Raw genomic sequence first — 12,675 nt, forward strand, 5'->3', positions numbered from 1 at the left:
CAATGTTTGGTGACATGCCAGGGCAGAGAAAACTCTCTGGAAGGACTGATGCAAATACTTTCAGAAGTAGCAAATTTGCAACACTGATCCTGCACTACCAGCCACAACCCCCAGACCAGCACTACACTCAGCATTTGAGCATGTCTGTACTGAGGCATGTCTGAATGTGCCTATTTGGTAGTCAAAGCTACCCTGTGCTTTGGCAACTGGTTGTCTTGCGCTGTTGGTTGCTGTGGCATGACTTCCTAATCACTCACACAAAGAAACAATTCTAGTTTCAGAGACACTTCTGTTGCAGTAAGTATACTTTCCACACCTCTTAAGGAAATGCTGTGAGTTCTTCTGAGCTGGCACTTGTAGAACAGTTGTATAGGATGTGGATATTTATCTTTAAAAATAGGGAGGACCCCTGGATTTCCAGGAAAGAGATCTTGTTTAAACAAAACAAAGCTCTATTTTCCAGCTTCTGTACGTGATTCCAGATACAGAGCCGATTCTGCAGTCATTTACATGTATGTAAATCAAAATAACTCCTTTGACTTCAGTGGAATGTACTCTAGATTTACTCTAGAAAGCACAATTTGGTCTATGCTCTTTACATGGACTCGCTTATCAAGCTGACACTTGGCACAGTGCAGAAATCCTGGCTGATACCTGTTCAGTTTGAGGATTGCCCAAGATCAGATCATAGAGTGTCCATGGCTAGGCACCATCACAAACTGTTACAGATGACATCCCAGCTGCTGTTAGTTGAGAAATGTTAGCTAATGTGAGAATCAAAGCAAACAGATGAAAAGTATAGATAAGGTAGAGAAGATGGATTTGATGGCACCCATGTGGGCCTCCATGATGGGATCTGTGAAGCCAGTTGCCTTTTTGCTATCTTTCCTGGTGTGTCTCCACAGAGACGGTGCATTAACAGGGACAGTGGAAAGCAACAAACACTAGTAAAGGCAGACATATCCCAATGTTGTTGAGAAGAAATCTTGGGAACAAACTGATCTCCTTCGCAACTGTCCCTTTGTGTTTGGGGTTTTTGCCCAATTGGAGTTGTTGCAGTACGCATTCAAGATGTCCACAAGAAAGGAAAACTGCTCAGTAAAGAGAAAAGATGATTTTACCAGCATCCATGGACCAGATGGAAATTTTTCACTTCAGCTCAGATGAACAGGAGCTGGGTGAAGCTGGCAATCTTGGCACAGTTAGAAGACACTGAGCCAAGCAGCAAACCAGAGGCTGAGTAGTATCAGAAACGTGATGAGAGTATTGAAAATTTGTATAACCTATCCTCATTCATTAAAGGCTAATAAACGTGCTGCAAACCCATCAGCCCATAACCAGGTCTGCTAGGCAGAGTCTGGATAAGCTCAGGAAGATCAAGATCATATCACGATAGGACAGTCTCTGATCATGACCCAGTTGAGATTGATAAGCCACAATGACTCCATTTCCCCCAATTCCTATGATGGATTCAATGGCTAAAATGATCAAGATAGAAGAGAGAAATTTGAGTTGCTTGTCTGCCCTCCAGGAAGCACAGTCTTCAACTGACATCCTTGTTCGCTGCCAAAAGCTCTGGACATGTAGGAATACACTGGCCTCATAGATGCAGGTGTCAGCTGGCTGGTGTCCCCAAAATTCCTGCCTATTATCTCAAGAAGAAAGAACGCTGCAATAGATCCTTTCTCTTTTATTTGTTTATTTCTTGCATTATTTGATGATCAAAAGCCAGCTACATTCTTGCATGCAAATGGGGAAGGTTTAAATACTGCCTGTTTACTCTCAGACAGAAGGGCTTGAAAAGCAGTTTTGAAATCTACTTTTTATAAGTTTCACAAAGTTCCCCCTGGATTCATATCCCTACACTGTGTGTACGTTTTTTTATCCCAGCACGGACCCCGAACCCTCTCTTCTTTCACTGATTAGAACCTCTTATTTTTTGGAGGATTGAGGGACAGGTCCTATCAACCTGAGAGAGTATTTAAAATTGATTAATAATCACACCTGCTTGATTTTTTATCCACACTTTCAATCCCTTCCTTTTCTACACACACAGCTAGATGTTCTGATCTTCTTTTATTTCACTATGAAGTTTTTGTGCCAGCCTTGGTGTGCTTTGGTTTTGTTTTTGCTTGTGTGTGTTTGCAAACCTTGAACTCAGGGCTCAAAACACAAAAAGTAAAAGAACACAATCAAAACTGCATGATTTGCACCTGGTTTGGAATCAAAGCACTGACTGGGATGTGCTGTGGCTGGACTATTTCAATACACTACTTGCCAGCCTAGTTATATGATCAAATCTGGACAGAGCACTATATTGCTCTCCTTTCAGTCCTGCCCCTACTGAAGAGAGATCCTGGAGGGGGGTCTCGGGGGCTTTTTCCCCTTTGGAAAATAAGAACATAAAAATGGCCAGGCTGGGACATACCATATGGTCCATTCTAGCATTGTATCTTGTTCCTGACAGTGGCTAGTGGAAGAGTGACACAGAAAAGGGCAGTTATCAAGTGGTAAATCCCCTGTCATCCAATTCCGGTTTCTAGCAGTCAGCAGTTAGAGGAACACCCCAGCGCATTGGTTGAATCCCTTGACATCTATGGCTAATAGCCATCAGATGACATGATTCCTCCGGAACTTACCTCATTTTTTAACATCTGTCCTACTTTTGTGGCTTTCACAACATCCCTGACAAGAGTCCACAGATGACTGTGCATTGTGTGAAGAATACTTCCTTATGTTGTCTTAACGTGGCTGCCTATTACTTTCATTGAGTGAGGTTCTTCTGTTATGTGAAGGGATAAATTAATAACTTCCTTTCTCTTTCCCCACAGCGTTTCATGATTTTATATATCTCCATTAATCCCCACTTAGTCATCTCTTTTCCAGCTGAAAAGTCCCGGTCTTCTTATCATCTCATATTGGAAGCTGTTCCATACCCTTAATCATTTTTTGTTTTCCTTTCTCTGTACTTTTTCAATTCTATATATATTTTTGAGATGGGTAACCAGAACTCATGCAGTACTCCAAAGAGATATGCTCACTTACGAAAATTTAGGGTCGAATTATAGAAGTTGATTTGTAGGAACGATTTTATACAGTTGATTGTGTGTGTGTCCCTACAGTCATCATTAAGTCAAGCGGAATCATCCACATACCGGGGGGCTAGCATTTAGACTTTCGGATTCGGTGTTAGCTCTGAGGATAGCTACCCACAGTTCCCGCAGACTGAATTCGGTTGAGCTCCCAATGCCTAGATGGGCAAAACATTGTGAGTGGTTTTTGGGTACAGTCGTCCGTCACCCCCACTCCGTGCACAACAACAGCAGACAATCATTCGTGCCTTTTTTCCGTGCAGACACCATACTTCTTTCAGCAGCGGGTGCAGGTAGGACTCTACCATGCGTCCATCAACCACCGCTCCGCTGCAACTCTGCTTCCTCTGAACAAAAGTAATCCACGGTCTGAGGTCCTTCTCAATGTTCTTTATAAAGTATCATTTCATGGCAATCCCCTCGTCATCCACCGCTTCCACTGCAACTCTGCTCTCCTGTCGTGTCTCGATAGCGAATTTCTCCATTGTTGTCTGTCATGGGTTCCGGAATTGTGTTTTCCTCCGTAAATGTGTGCAGTGCAACCATCATCCTCCACGGCTTCCAACTTGCAACTCTGACTCCTGCTTCTTGGTGCCAGGTCCTCTTGTCATTCAGTATAGAATAATCTATTTCCTTGTGGCATCTGGTCCATCATCCCCGCTTCATGTGCAACTCTGCTCTCCTGCTCTCCCCCGCACAGGCGGGCTTTAGGCTATTCGCCGATTCCTGGAATGAGGCCCCGTGCCTAAGAGGACCCAGCGCCTTAGCGCTTTTTTAATTTTTTTTACTTACCCTGTCTGCAGTCCGCTCCGGGGTCTTTGTTGGCCCTTCTCCCCTGGCCAGAGCCCGGCAGGAGCTGGCAGCTCTCAACACCCGTGACTCCGGCGGCACACGGCTGCCCACACAGCCCCTCTCCCTGGCGGCTCTGCCGGCACAGCAAGCGCTTGCCCTGCCCTGTGACCCAGCCGGAGCACAACAAAGCCGTGCCCAACAGCCCTGTTCTCCCGGCTGGAAGCTCCACTCCTTTAAATAGCCCCCAGAGCCCGGGATAGCAATGGGGGGAAGGCTGGAAGCTATTTAAGAGTCAGGGCTCAAACTGCCTCTGCTGCACCCCTGTCCTGCCGCACCAGACTCGCACCTGGCCTACGGCCAGCCCTGCACCCCGCCCACAGCCAGGCCCCTTGCCACACCCCCTGTCTTGTCTCCAGCCAACCCTGCCACACCACCCCTGCAGCCCTGCCCAAAGGCAGCCATCCTCACGACACACCCCTGTCGGCATCATCCCTGCACCCCCTACCCTGTCGCAGCCAAGCCCTGCCCCCCTTGCCCTGTCTCCACCAAATCCCTGCTGCACCCCCCCTGCCTGAAGCCAGCTCAGTCCTACAACTCCTCTGTCTCCAGCCCTGCCAACCCTGCTGCATCCTCCTGCGGCTCTGCCGAGAGCCAGCTAGCCTGCCCCACACACACCTGTCCCAGCCATGCCCCCCACACCCCATTGCCCTGCCTGCAGCCAGACGCTACCCTCCAGTCACCCTCCACATGCCTCCAACCAGCCCCACGTCCACGAGTGACCGCAGATCCCAAGCAAGTAACCTGCACATCTGCTTTCAATTGAGGGGGCAGGGAGCACTGGGAACACACATGTGCACATCTCCAGGTGAAATGGGAGGTATTAGTAACCAATCAACAGCATTAATGACTATAGCAGGGCAGAGATCCCTGCTCCAGCCCTGAAGGGTATAACAGCCCAGGGAAGGGGCTGGGCTGGGAGAAAATGCAGCCTTTTAAGCTGGGCTGATTGGGGGAAGTGGCTGCAGCTGCGGGCCAGCCCCAAACTGAGCTGCAGGGCCAATAAGGATGGCCAGGGAAGCCAGGGTAGAAGTCTCTCTCTGTGTTCAGAGGGAGAAGGTCCTGGCTTGCTGCAAGGGACCAAGATAAGGTAACCTGGTGAAGCAGGGCTGGGAAAAGGCAGAAGAGCTGGGAAGCACCTGCCTGGAAAGCCCCAGGCTGCGGCCTAGAATTAGGCAGGAGGTACCGGGGTTGCAGGTGGCACACAAGGGGAGGCCAAGAGCAGCAGGTCCAACTCCTCTGCTGATGAGAGAGGCTAATACTTCAGCTGCCCGCAGGGTGGGGCTAGCTATATGAACTGGGCAGTTGCCGAGACACTGAGGCAAAGTGGAGATAGAGGGCGGTTCCCTGGAGGGGAAACCCTAAAAGAGGAGGGATACTGCCAGGCAGCACCCCATGTAAAAGAGGGCACCGGGGCTCCAGGGAGGACACAGGGCCAGAAGCGAGCGGCCAGAGTCACCGGCCTGCAGAGGGTGCTCCGTGCTGTGAGTGAGCTAATTCCCAATAGAGTGACCATAGGAGGCGTTGCAGGGGTGAGCCAGTCCTGGTACACTCATCTGATCACAATGATAACATCATATATAAACTTTATTAATATATAGTTATGGAAAGTAAGTAATACATGAAAGAAATGAGAGGCTTTTTTAAATGTTTTTTTTTTTCAGTCCTACCCTCTCAGGGCCCCGCCGAAAATTGTCGAATTGGACCCCTGCACTTCCAAAGCCAGCCCTGGTCCCGCAGACTGCCATACCACAAGCAAGCATGAGTCCACTCAGCTCACTGACTCGCGTTGTGAGCATTGTAAAACACCTCCACACTATCCTGCAGTATGGTGCAGAACCAGAACCTGCAAAAGCAGTGTGAGGAAGCGATGACAGTTACTGTTGATCACAAGTGACTGAAGACATGGACACAGACTTCTTCTCAAAGCGGGCCCTGGCAATTTGGCATCAGGTGGTTAATGGGGCAGTGATTCTGGGCCTGCGGAAAAAACAAGCACAGGCTTGTGGGACGCACAGTGTTGGCAGGTCTGGGTGATATCCCAGTTGCTGCAAAAACTTGCGCATGCGTAGAGAAACTTCATAGAAACTTTGTGACTTGTTTTCCCTTGCCCTGAGCACAAGATACAAGATGAGACAGCCCTCACGTGATGCAGTGAGTGGTATATCCTCTAGAACGCTTTGCAAACCAGAAGGCGGCTCCAGGCCCCAGCATGCCCGAACACGTGCTTGGGGCGCATTGCAGGGGGCGCTCTCGCAGGTCGCGTGCAGGGGGCAGGCGGCAGCCTTCAGTGGATGCCTGCAGAGGTCCACTGTCCTGCGCTCAGGTGGACCTCCCGCAGGCATGCCTGATGGACGGGCCCACGGGCCAGAGTACTTGGTGAACCCGTGGGAACCAGCGACTCTCTATGCTAGGCACATACTGCTGGAAGGATCCACCAGAGCCGCGGACCAGCAACCGGCAGAGTGCCCCCTGCAGAATGCCGGCCGCCTTGAGTTGGCAAAATGTCAGGCTGCCCCTGCGTTGCAACGCCAGACACCTTGCCAGTCATCGGGAAATCACTATGGAGTGGGTAAATCTACTGTGGGGGCTGCTTTCATCCGTAGCCAAATGCATCACTGGCTGCTGCATCAGGGTAGTGATCTCTGGGGAAATGTGCAGGTCATAGGGAATGGCTTGCTGCAATGGATCCCAACTGTTGTGGGGTGATGGGATATGGGTTCCTTCTATCTTGGCACCGACTACCTTGGCGGCCAGTACATAAACAACCAGGGGTACTTTTCAATGGTGCTGCAAGCACTGGTGGATCAAAGGGACAATTTCATCGACATCAAAATGGGTGGCCGGAAAGGTGCATGACGCTCGGCATCTTTAGGAACTCTAGGTCTGTTTGAACAGCTACAGGAAGGGATTTAACTTTCCCAGACCAGAAAATTACCATTGGGAGTCTTGAATGACTATAGTAATCCTTGGGCGCCAGTCTACCCCTTTAATTGCCATGAGCTCATGAAAGCATACACAGGCAGCTGGAACAGTAGTAAGGAGCTGTTCAACTATAGGGCTAGAGCAAGTGCAGAATGGTGGTAGAATGGTGCTTGCGACACTTAAAGCACGCTGGCACAGGTTTACTGATCTCCGGCTTAACCTCAGCAAACCAAATTATTCCCATTTTATTACTGCTTGCTGATGCTCCACACATATCTGTTGAAGTAAGTGGGGAGATGTTTATGCAGGGTAGGAGGTTGAGACAAATTGGCCTGAGCTGCTAATTATGCACAGCCAGACACCAGGGCGATTAGAAGAGCACAGGGCAGGGTTCGCTGTGATCAAGAGAACTTTTGAAAACCTTTTATGACTGCCACGCAACACTGTCACAGTTCTGTTTGTTTCTCCTCGATTGAAAATCTACTCCTGGTTCATTCTATCTCCTGGTATGCCAGTTTCCACCCCTTTCCAATCACCAACTTTACAGAGCAATAAAGTCATTATTCGTTTAAAATCAGAATTCTTTATTAATTCATCACACAAAATAGGGGATAACTGCCAAGGTAAGACCCAAGGAGGGGTGGGGAAGAAGGGAAGCACCGGGTGGGATTCGTGGCTAGTCCTCCCCAGAGTTCAAGAGTTTATCATGACTGCGTTTTACCTTCCCAGTTCTAGGTGGAAATGGCGGCGGGGCACACACAGGATGTTAAGGCACCTTACGTGGCCAGGGCCAACTGCTCCGCCTCTCATGGAGTTTTCTGCTGCAGCCTTCACCACGACCAGCTCCACGTAATGTGGATGTGCTGCTCCTCCGCAGACCCGTGAGCCACCTCACCGTGCCGCAAGCCATTCCACTCACTGTTCCATGGGCTGCTCCAGTCATGCTGCAAACTGCTCCCGCATGCCGCTACTTATGGATAGAGCTTCAGGCTCCCCCACTATTAACACTGCCTCAGTGACTCATCTCAGTAACTCAGCTCGTTTAGTGATTTCGCTCGTAGTACTTCAGCTGTTGTCAGTAGGAGAGCCCCGGTGCTTTACACCATTGGCCCAACGTGAATTAGCTCAGAAGACTCCTCTAATGACTCTAATGGAATCAAAATTAGCTCTACTCTTCACATTGAGAGAAGTCAGCGTGCAAATGGGTGTTCCATGCCCGGGTGGGGGGGGCATGTAGGTTACTATTCAGTACACACACCAGTCCTCACACCTCTCTCATTTTGATGGGTTTTTGACCAGTCCTTGTCTAGCAAGTGCTACTTATTGAATTATTGAGTATTTCATCCTCTGTCAGAAGCATCTCATGTTACTCATTCACATATCAGGATGACAACACTTTATTCCTCCCCCAATAACAGAGAAATTGGGATCTCAGAGCTGTCAAAATAACCATCCAGGTGTCGTGAGCTTATGCTAGTGGAGTGGGTGTGCCAATGACAATACCTAAAATTCCTTTCACACTCCCCATAATTCACCACCAGATGTCAGCGGGTAGAGCTCATCCTAGCTGCTTATAATGCACCTCAGAACTTTCACCAATATTAGACAATTCCTTTCTCAAAGGTTACCTATTGACCTTAAAACGGTTTCTTGCATATCTCCTAGAATATTAGCGAGGAACTAGCATTCATGGAATGCTTACTGCCTCGAGACTTCGCCCCCAAGTACTGGATTAAAAAAACACCTCAATTCAAGACTGCTTTAAAAAGTTTTTCGCCTCTCTAAGTTCATTGACTCTGGTATGTCAGAGTAGGTAAACTCCCTCTTTACTGGACAGCCCAGATATTCTCCAGTTTTGAGATGTCTCGTAATCTTTCCACACTGTAATGGTCCATCATTGTCTTTTCTGGCTGGAGAATGAATGTTACTTGAAGCCAGTTTCCTATAAACATTCTTTGGAAGAGCCCTTCCCCACTTGACTGCTCACTGCCTGTGAGGTGCATGCTGAAGTTGAATGAGATAGCGTGCATCGTTGATATACCTAAGTGACTATACAAACAAAATAAATGTATAGCATAAATAAAATTAGCCCTTTTTCATTGGCGATCAGTGGAGTTTTGGCTTTCTTGAAGGTGGCGAAGGGGGGGGGGGGTCCATAAAATTTCTGCATTACCGCGATTAGGGATATCCCCTTCCTTGAAGAAAAAATAAAAAGTTTCCTAATTTTTGTTTTTTTTTCCCAAAAAATTCCTACTGTTTACTATCTAATGGGTCTGAGTTGAAATCCCAGCCTTGCACATCAGCCACCTGCATACTCTCCTGCGCACATGCTACTCCCTCAAACAGAATCGAAATAAAAAATAAACAACAACACATTAAAAGAGGACACCCATCATGGCAGGTGCCCTGTCTCCGAGCAGTTACCACTGTGAAATATACAAGTGTAGAAATATCAGATCCTCTGTGCACAAAGGTTTAGAGCAGAGAAGTGTGGAAGAGGAGTGTTGCTGCATCCAAAGTGTTTTCACAGGCACTCACTGGACGCAGGTGTTCCCCAATCAAGTAACGGTTATAGTTTGTTCCGATAGCGTAATTTACAGGGGGGAATCGCCATGAGCTCTAAACATGGACTCTTAGTTTTTCTCTCCACATGCTCAGTTCCTTGACAAAAACCATCTGTGTTTATTGAGGTCTGGAGTATCAGAAAGGGTTCGTATACAGCTCAATTACACAGATCACAGCTTGCATCCCCTGCTCCTGACAGCGTAGCTGTGTAAAACAGCAAATTCACTATTTCACTAGACGAGATAAGACACCAAAAACCTGAGCCTGTTTCTTTGAAAATGTGAGTGTTAGCCCAGACCCTGGAATTTTTTCTCCAAATGTTTTCAAAGAGTTTCCTGAGAATCCTTACCTTTCCTGGGTTCCCCTCACACATGGGCACAGAACATGGTTTACAACAGCACACTCTAATACTGCCTTTCCCTTTAGTACTGCCCTCTAGTGTTAGAACTAAATATAAATCCCAAGGCTCGGTATTTTACTTCACCCCACATACTGTACTTCAAATACAAAATTGAGAGTACTACATCCCGTTGAGCAGGATAATTTGGGGTGGGAGTGGTTGGACCTTTTGGAAAGGCTCTGAAAGGAAGGATGAGTTCTCTAATGCTCCTGACCTAGCAAACTTGTAAAGGGAACAGACAAATGTGAGTGGGAAATAGCTCATATCTGCTCACAAATAAACCTCAGGAGAGAAAGAGTGTGTCAGTCACATGATTTTCAGAGTCTAAGGGCTGGTCTACACTACGGGGAGTATTGATCTAAGATACGCAACTTCAACTATGTGAATAGTGTAGCTGAAGTCAAAGTATCTTAGATCAAGTTACCTACCGTCCTCACAGGACGGGATCGACGTCCGCGGCTCCCCATGTCGACTCTGCTACCACCATTCTTGTTAGTGGAGTTCCGGAGTCGACAGATGAGACGCGATATATCGATCCCTGAGAAATTGTTTGCTACCCAGTGATACGGCCAGTAGTGAAGACGTACCCATACTCTGGCAGTCATCGTTACAGAGATGATTGTGTGGACATTTTAGCTGAGTAATCTGTCAAATCTTCAGGAGAAGAAAGGGTGAAACCAAGGCTTTTCACTCCTTAATCTGTGACATTTTTAAGATCCAAAAAGTTCACATGCCCACACTCAAATGCCAATTAAATATATATTTAATACGCTACAGTAAAAAAGCTGCTTCCACAAGATTAAGACTGATAACATCAAAAAAGAAATAAAAATTATAATTTTTTATCTGACAGCCAGAATATGGGCCTGATCCCATTCTCACTAAAATCAAAGGAAAGATGGCTATTGATTACAGTGGGTATTAGATCATACCTTAGATTTTATTACATCTTTTGAGGTGATTCACTGAGCCTCTCTACCTTTTCTCAGACATGGAGACAGGAACTGACTGATAGCATTCAGCAGCCTGAGACTCAAACAGACTCTCAGTCATTGCTGAGAGAGGGAACCAGCCAAGGGACAGCTATGATCTTTTCCTTCTGATCTGTGGAGTGACTGAAGTGTTACATAACTCAATAACAACAAAAATATTGACAAAATAGAATTGAGTGAATTAGGTGGCAAGTAGGTTTTAATGCTCAATGTTTGGTGACTTGCCAGGGCAGAGAAACTCTCTGGAAGGACTGATGCAAATACTTTCAGAAGTAGCAAATTTGCCCAAACACTGATCCTGCAGCTACCAGCCACAACCCCCAGACCAGCACCTACACTCAGCATTTGAGCATGTCTGTACTGAGGCATGTCTGATGTGGCCTGTGTTGGTAGTCAAAAAGCTAACCCCTGTAGCTTTGGGATAACTGGTTGTGCTGCTGTTTGAGTGCTGGGCATGACTTCCTATCAACTCACACAAAGAAACAATTCTGAGTTTTCAGAGACACTTCAGTGTGCAGTAAGTATATTTTCCACACCTCTTAAGAAATGCTGTGAGTTCTTCTGAGCTGGCACTTGTAGAAACAGTTGTATAGGACTGTGGATATTTATCTTTAAAAATAGGAGAGGACCCCTGGATTTCCAGGAAAGAGATCTTGTTTAACAAAACAAAGCTCTATTTTCAGCTTCTTACTGATTCCAGATACAGAGCCAGATTCTGCAGTCATTTACATGTATGTAAATTCAAAATAACTCCTTTGACTTCAGTGGAATTACTCTAGATTTACTCAGAAAGCACAATTTGGTCTATGCTCTTTTACATGGACCTGCTTTCAAGTGACACTTGGCACAGTGCAGAATCCTGGCTGATACTGTTTCAGTTTGGGATTGCCCAAGATCAAGATCATAGAGTGTCCATGGGTAGGCACCATCACAACTGTACAGATGACATCCCAGCTGCTGTTAGTTGAGAAGATGTTAGCTAATGTGAGAATCAAAGCAAACAATTGAAAAGGTATAGGATAAGGTAGGAGAAGATGGATTTGATGGCACCCATGTGGGCCTCCATGATGGGATCTGTGAAGCCAGTTGCCTGTTTTCTATTTTCCTGGTGTGTCTCCACAGAGAGGTGATTAACAGGACAGTGGAAGAAACACTAGTAAAGGCAGACATATCCCAATGTTGTTGAGAAGAATCTGGGGAAACAAACTGATCTCTTTCGCAACTGTCCCCTTTGTGCTGTTTGCCATGGAGTTGTTGCAGTACGCATTGCAGATGTCCCACAAGAAAGGAAAACTGCTCAGTAAAGAGAAAAGGAATGATTTTACCAGCATCCATGGAACCAGATGGGAAATTTTTCACTTCAGCCAGATGAACAGGAGCTGGGTGAAGCTGGCAATCTTGGCACAGTAGAAGACACTGAGCCAAGCAGTAAACCAGAGGCTGGAGTAGTTCAGAAACGTGATGAGAGTATTGAAAATGTTGTATACCTTATCCTCATTATTAAAGGCTAGATAGAACGTGCTGCAAACCGCCATCAGCATGAACCAGGTCTGCAGGCAGAGTCTGGATAAGCTCAGGAAGATCAAGATCATATCACATTAGGACAGTCTCCTGATCATGACCCAGTTGGTGAGATTGATAGCCACAATGACTCCATTTCCCCCAATTCCTATGATGGATTCAATGGCTAAAATGATCAGATAGAAGAGAGAAATTTGAGTTGGCTTGTCTGCCCTCCAGGAAGCACAGTCTTCACCTGACATCCTTGTGGGCTCCAAAAAGCTCTGGACATGTAGGAATACTCTGGCCTATAGATGCAGGTGTCAGCTGGCTGGTGTCCCCAAAATTCCTG

General features: G+C 46.8%; 1 pseudogene; it reads right to left on the reverse strand.

The window, feature by feature from the left end:
- Positions 1-11,653: 11,653 nt before the first annotated feature.
- Positions 11,654-12,415, reverse strand: LOC142046377 (taste receptor type 2 member 40-like; annotated as a pseudogene).
- Between the last annotated feature and the right edge of the window lie 260 nt (positions 12,416-12,675).

This window comes from Chelonoidis abingdonii, chromosome 1, assembly GCF_003597395.2.
Source record: "Chelonoidis abingdonii isolate Lonesome George chromosome 1, CheloAbing_2.0, whole genome shotgun sequence".
NCBI classification, from domain to species: domain Eukaryota; kingdom Metazoa; phylum Chordata; order Testudines; family Testudinidae; genus Chelonoidis; species Chelonoidis abingdonii.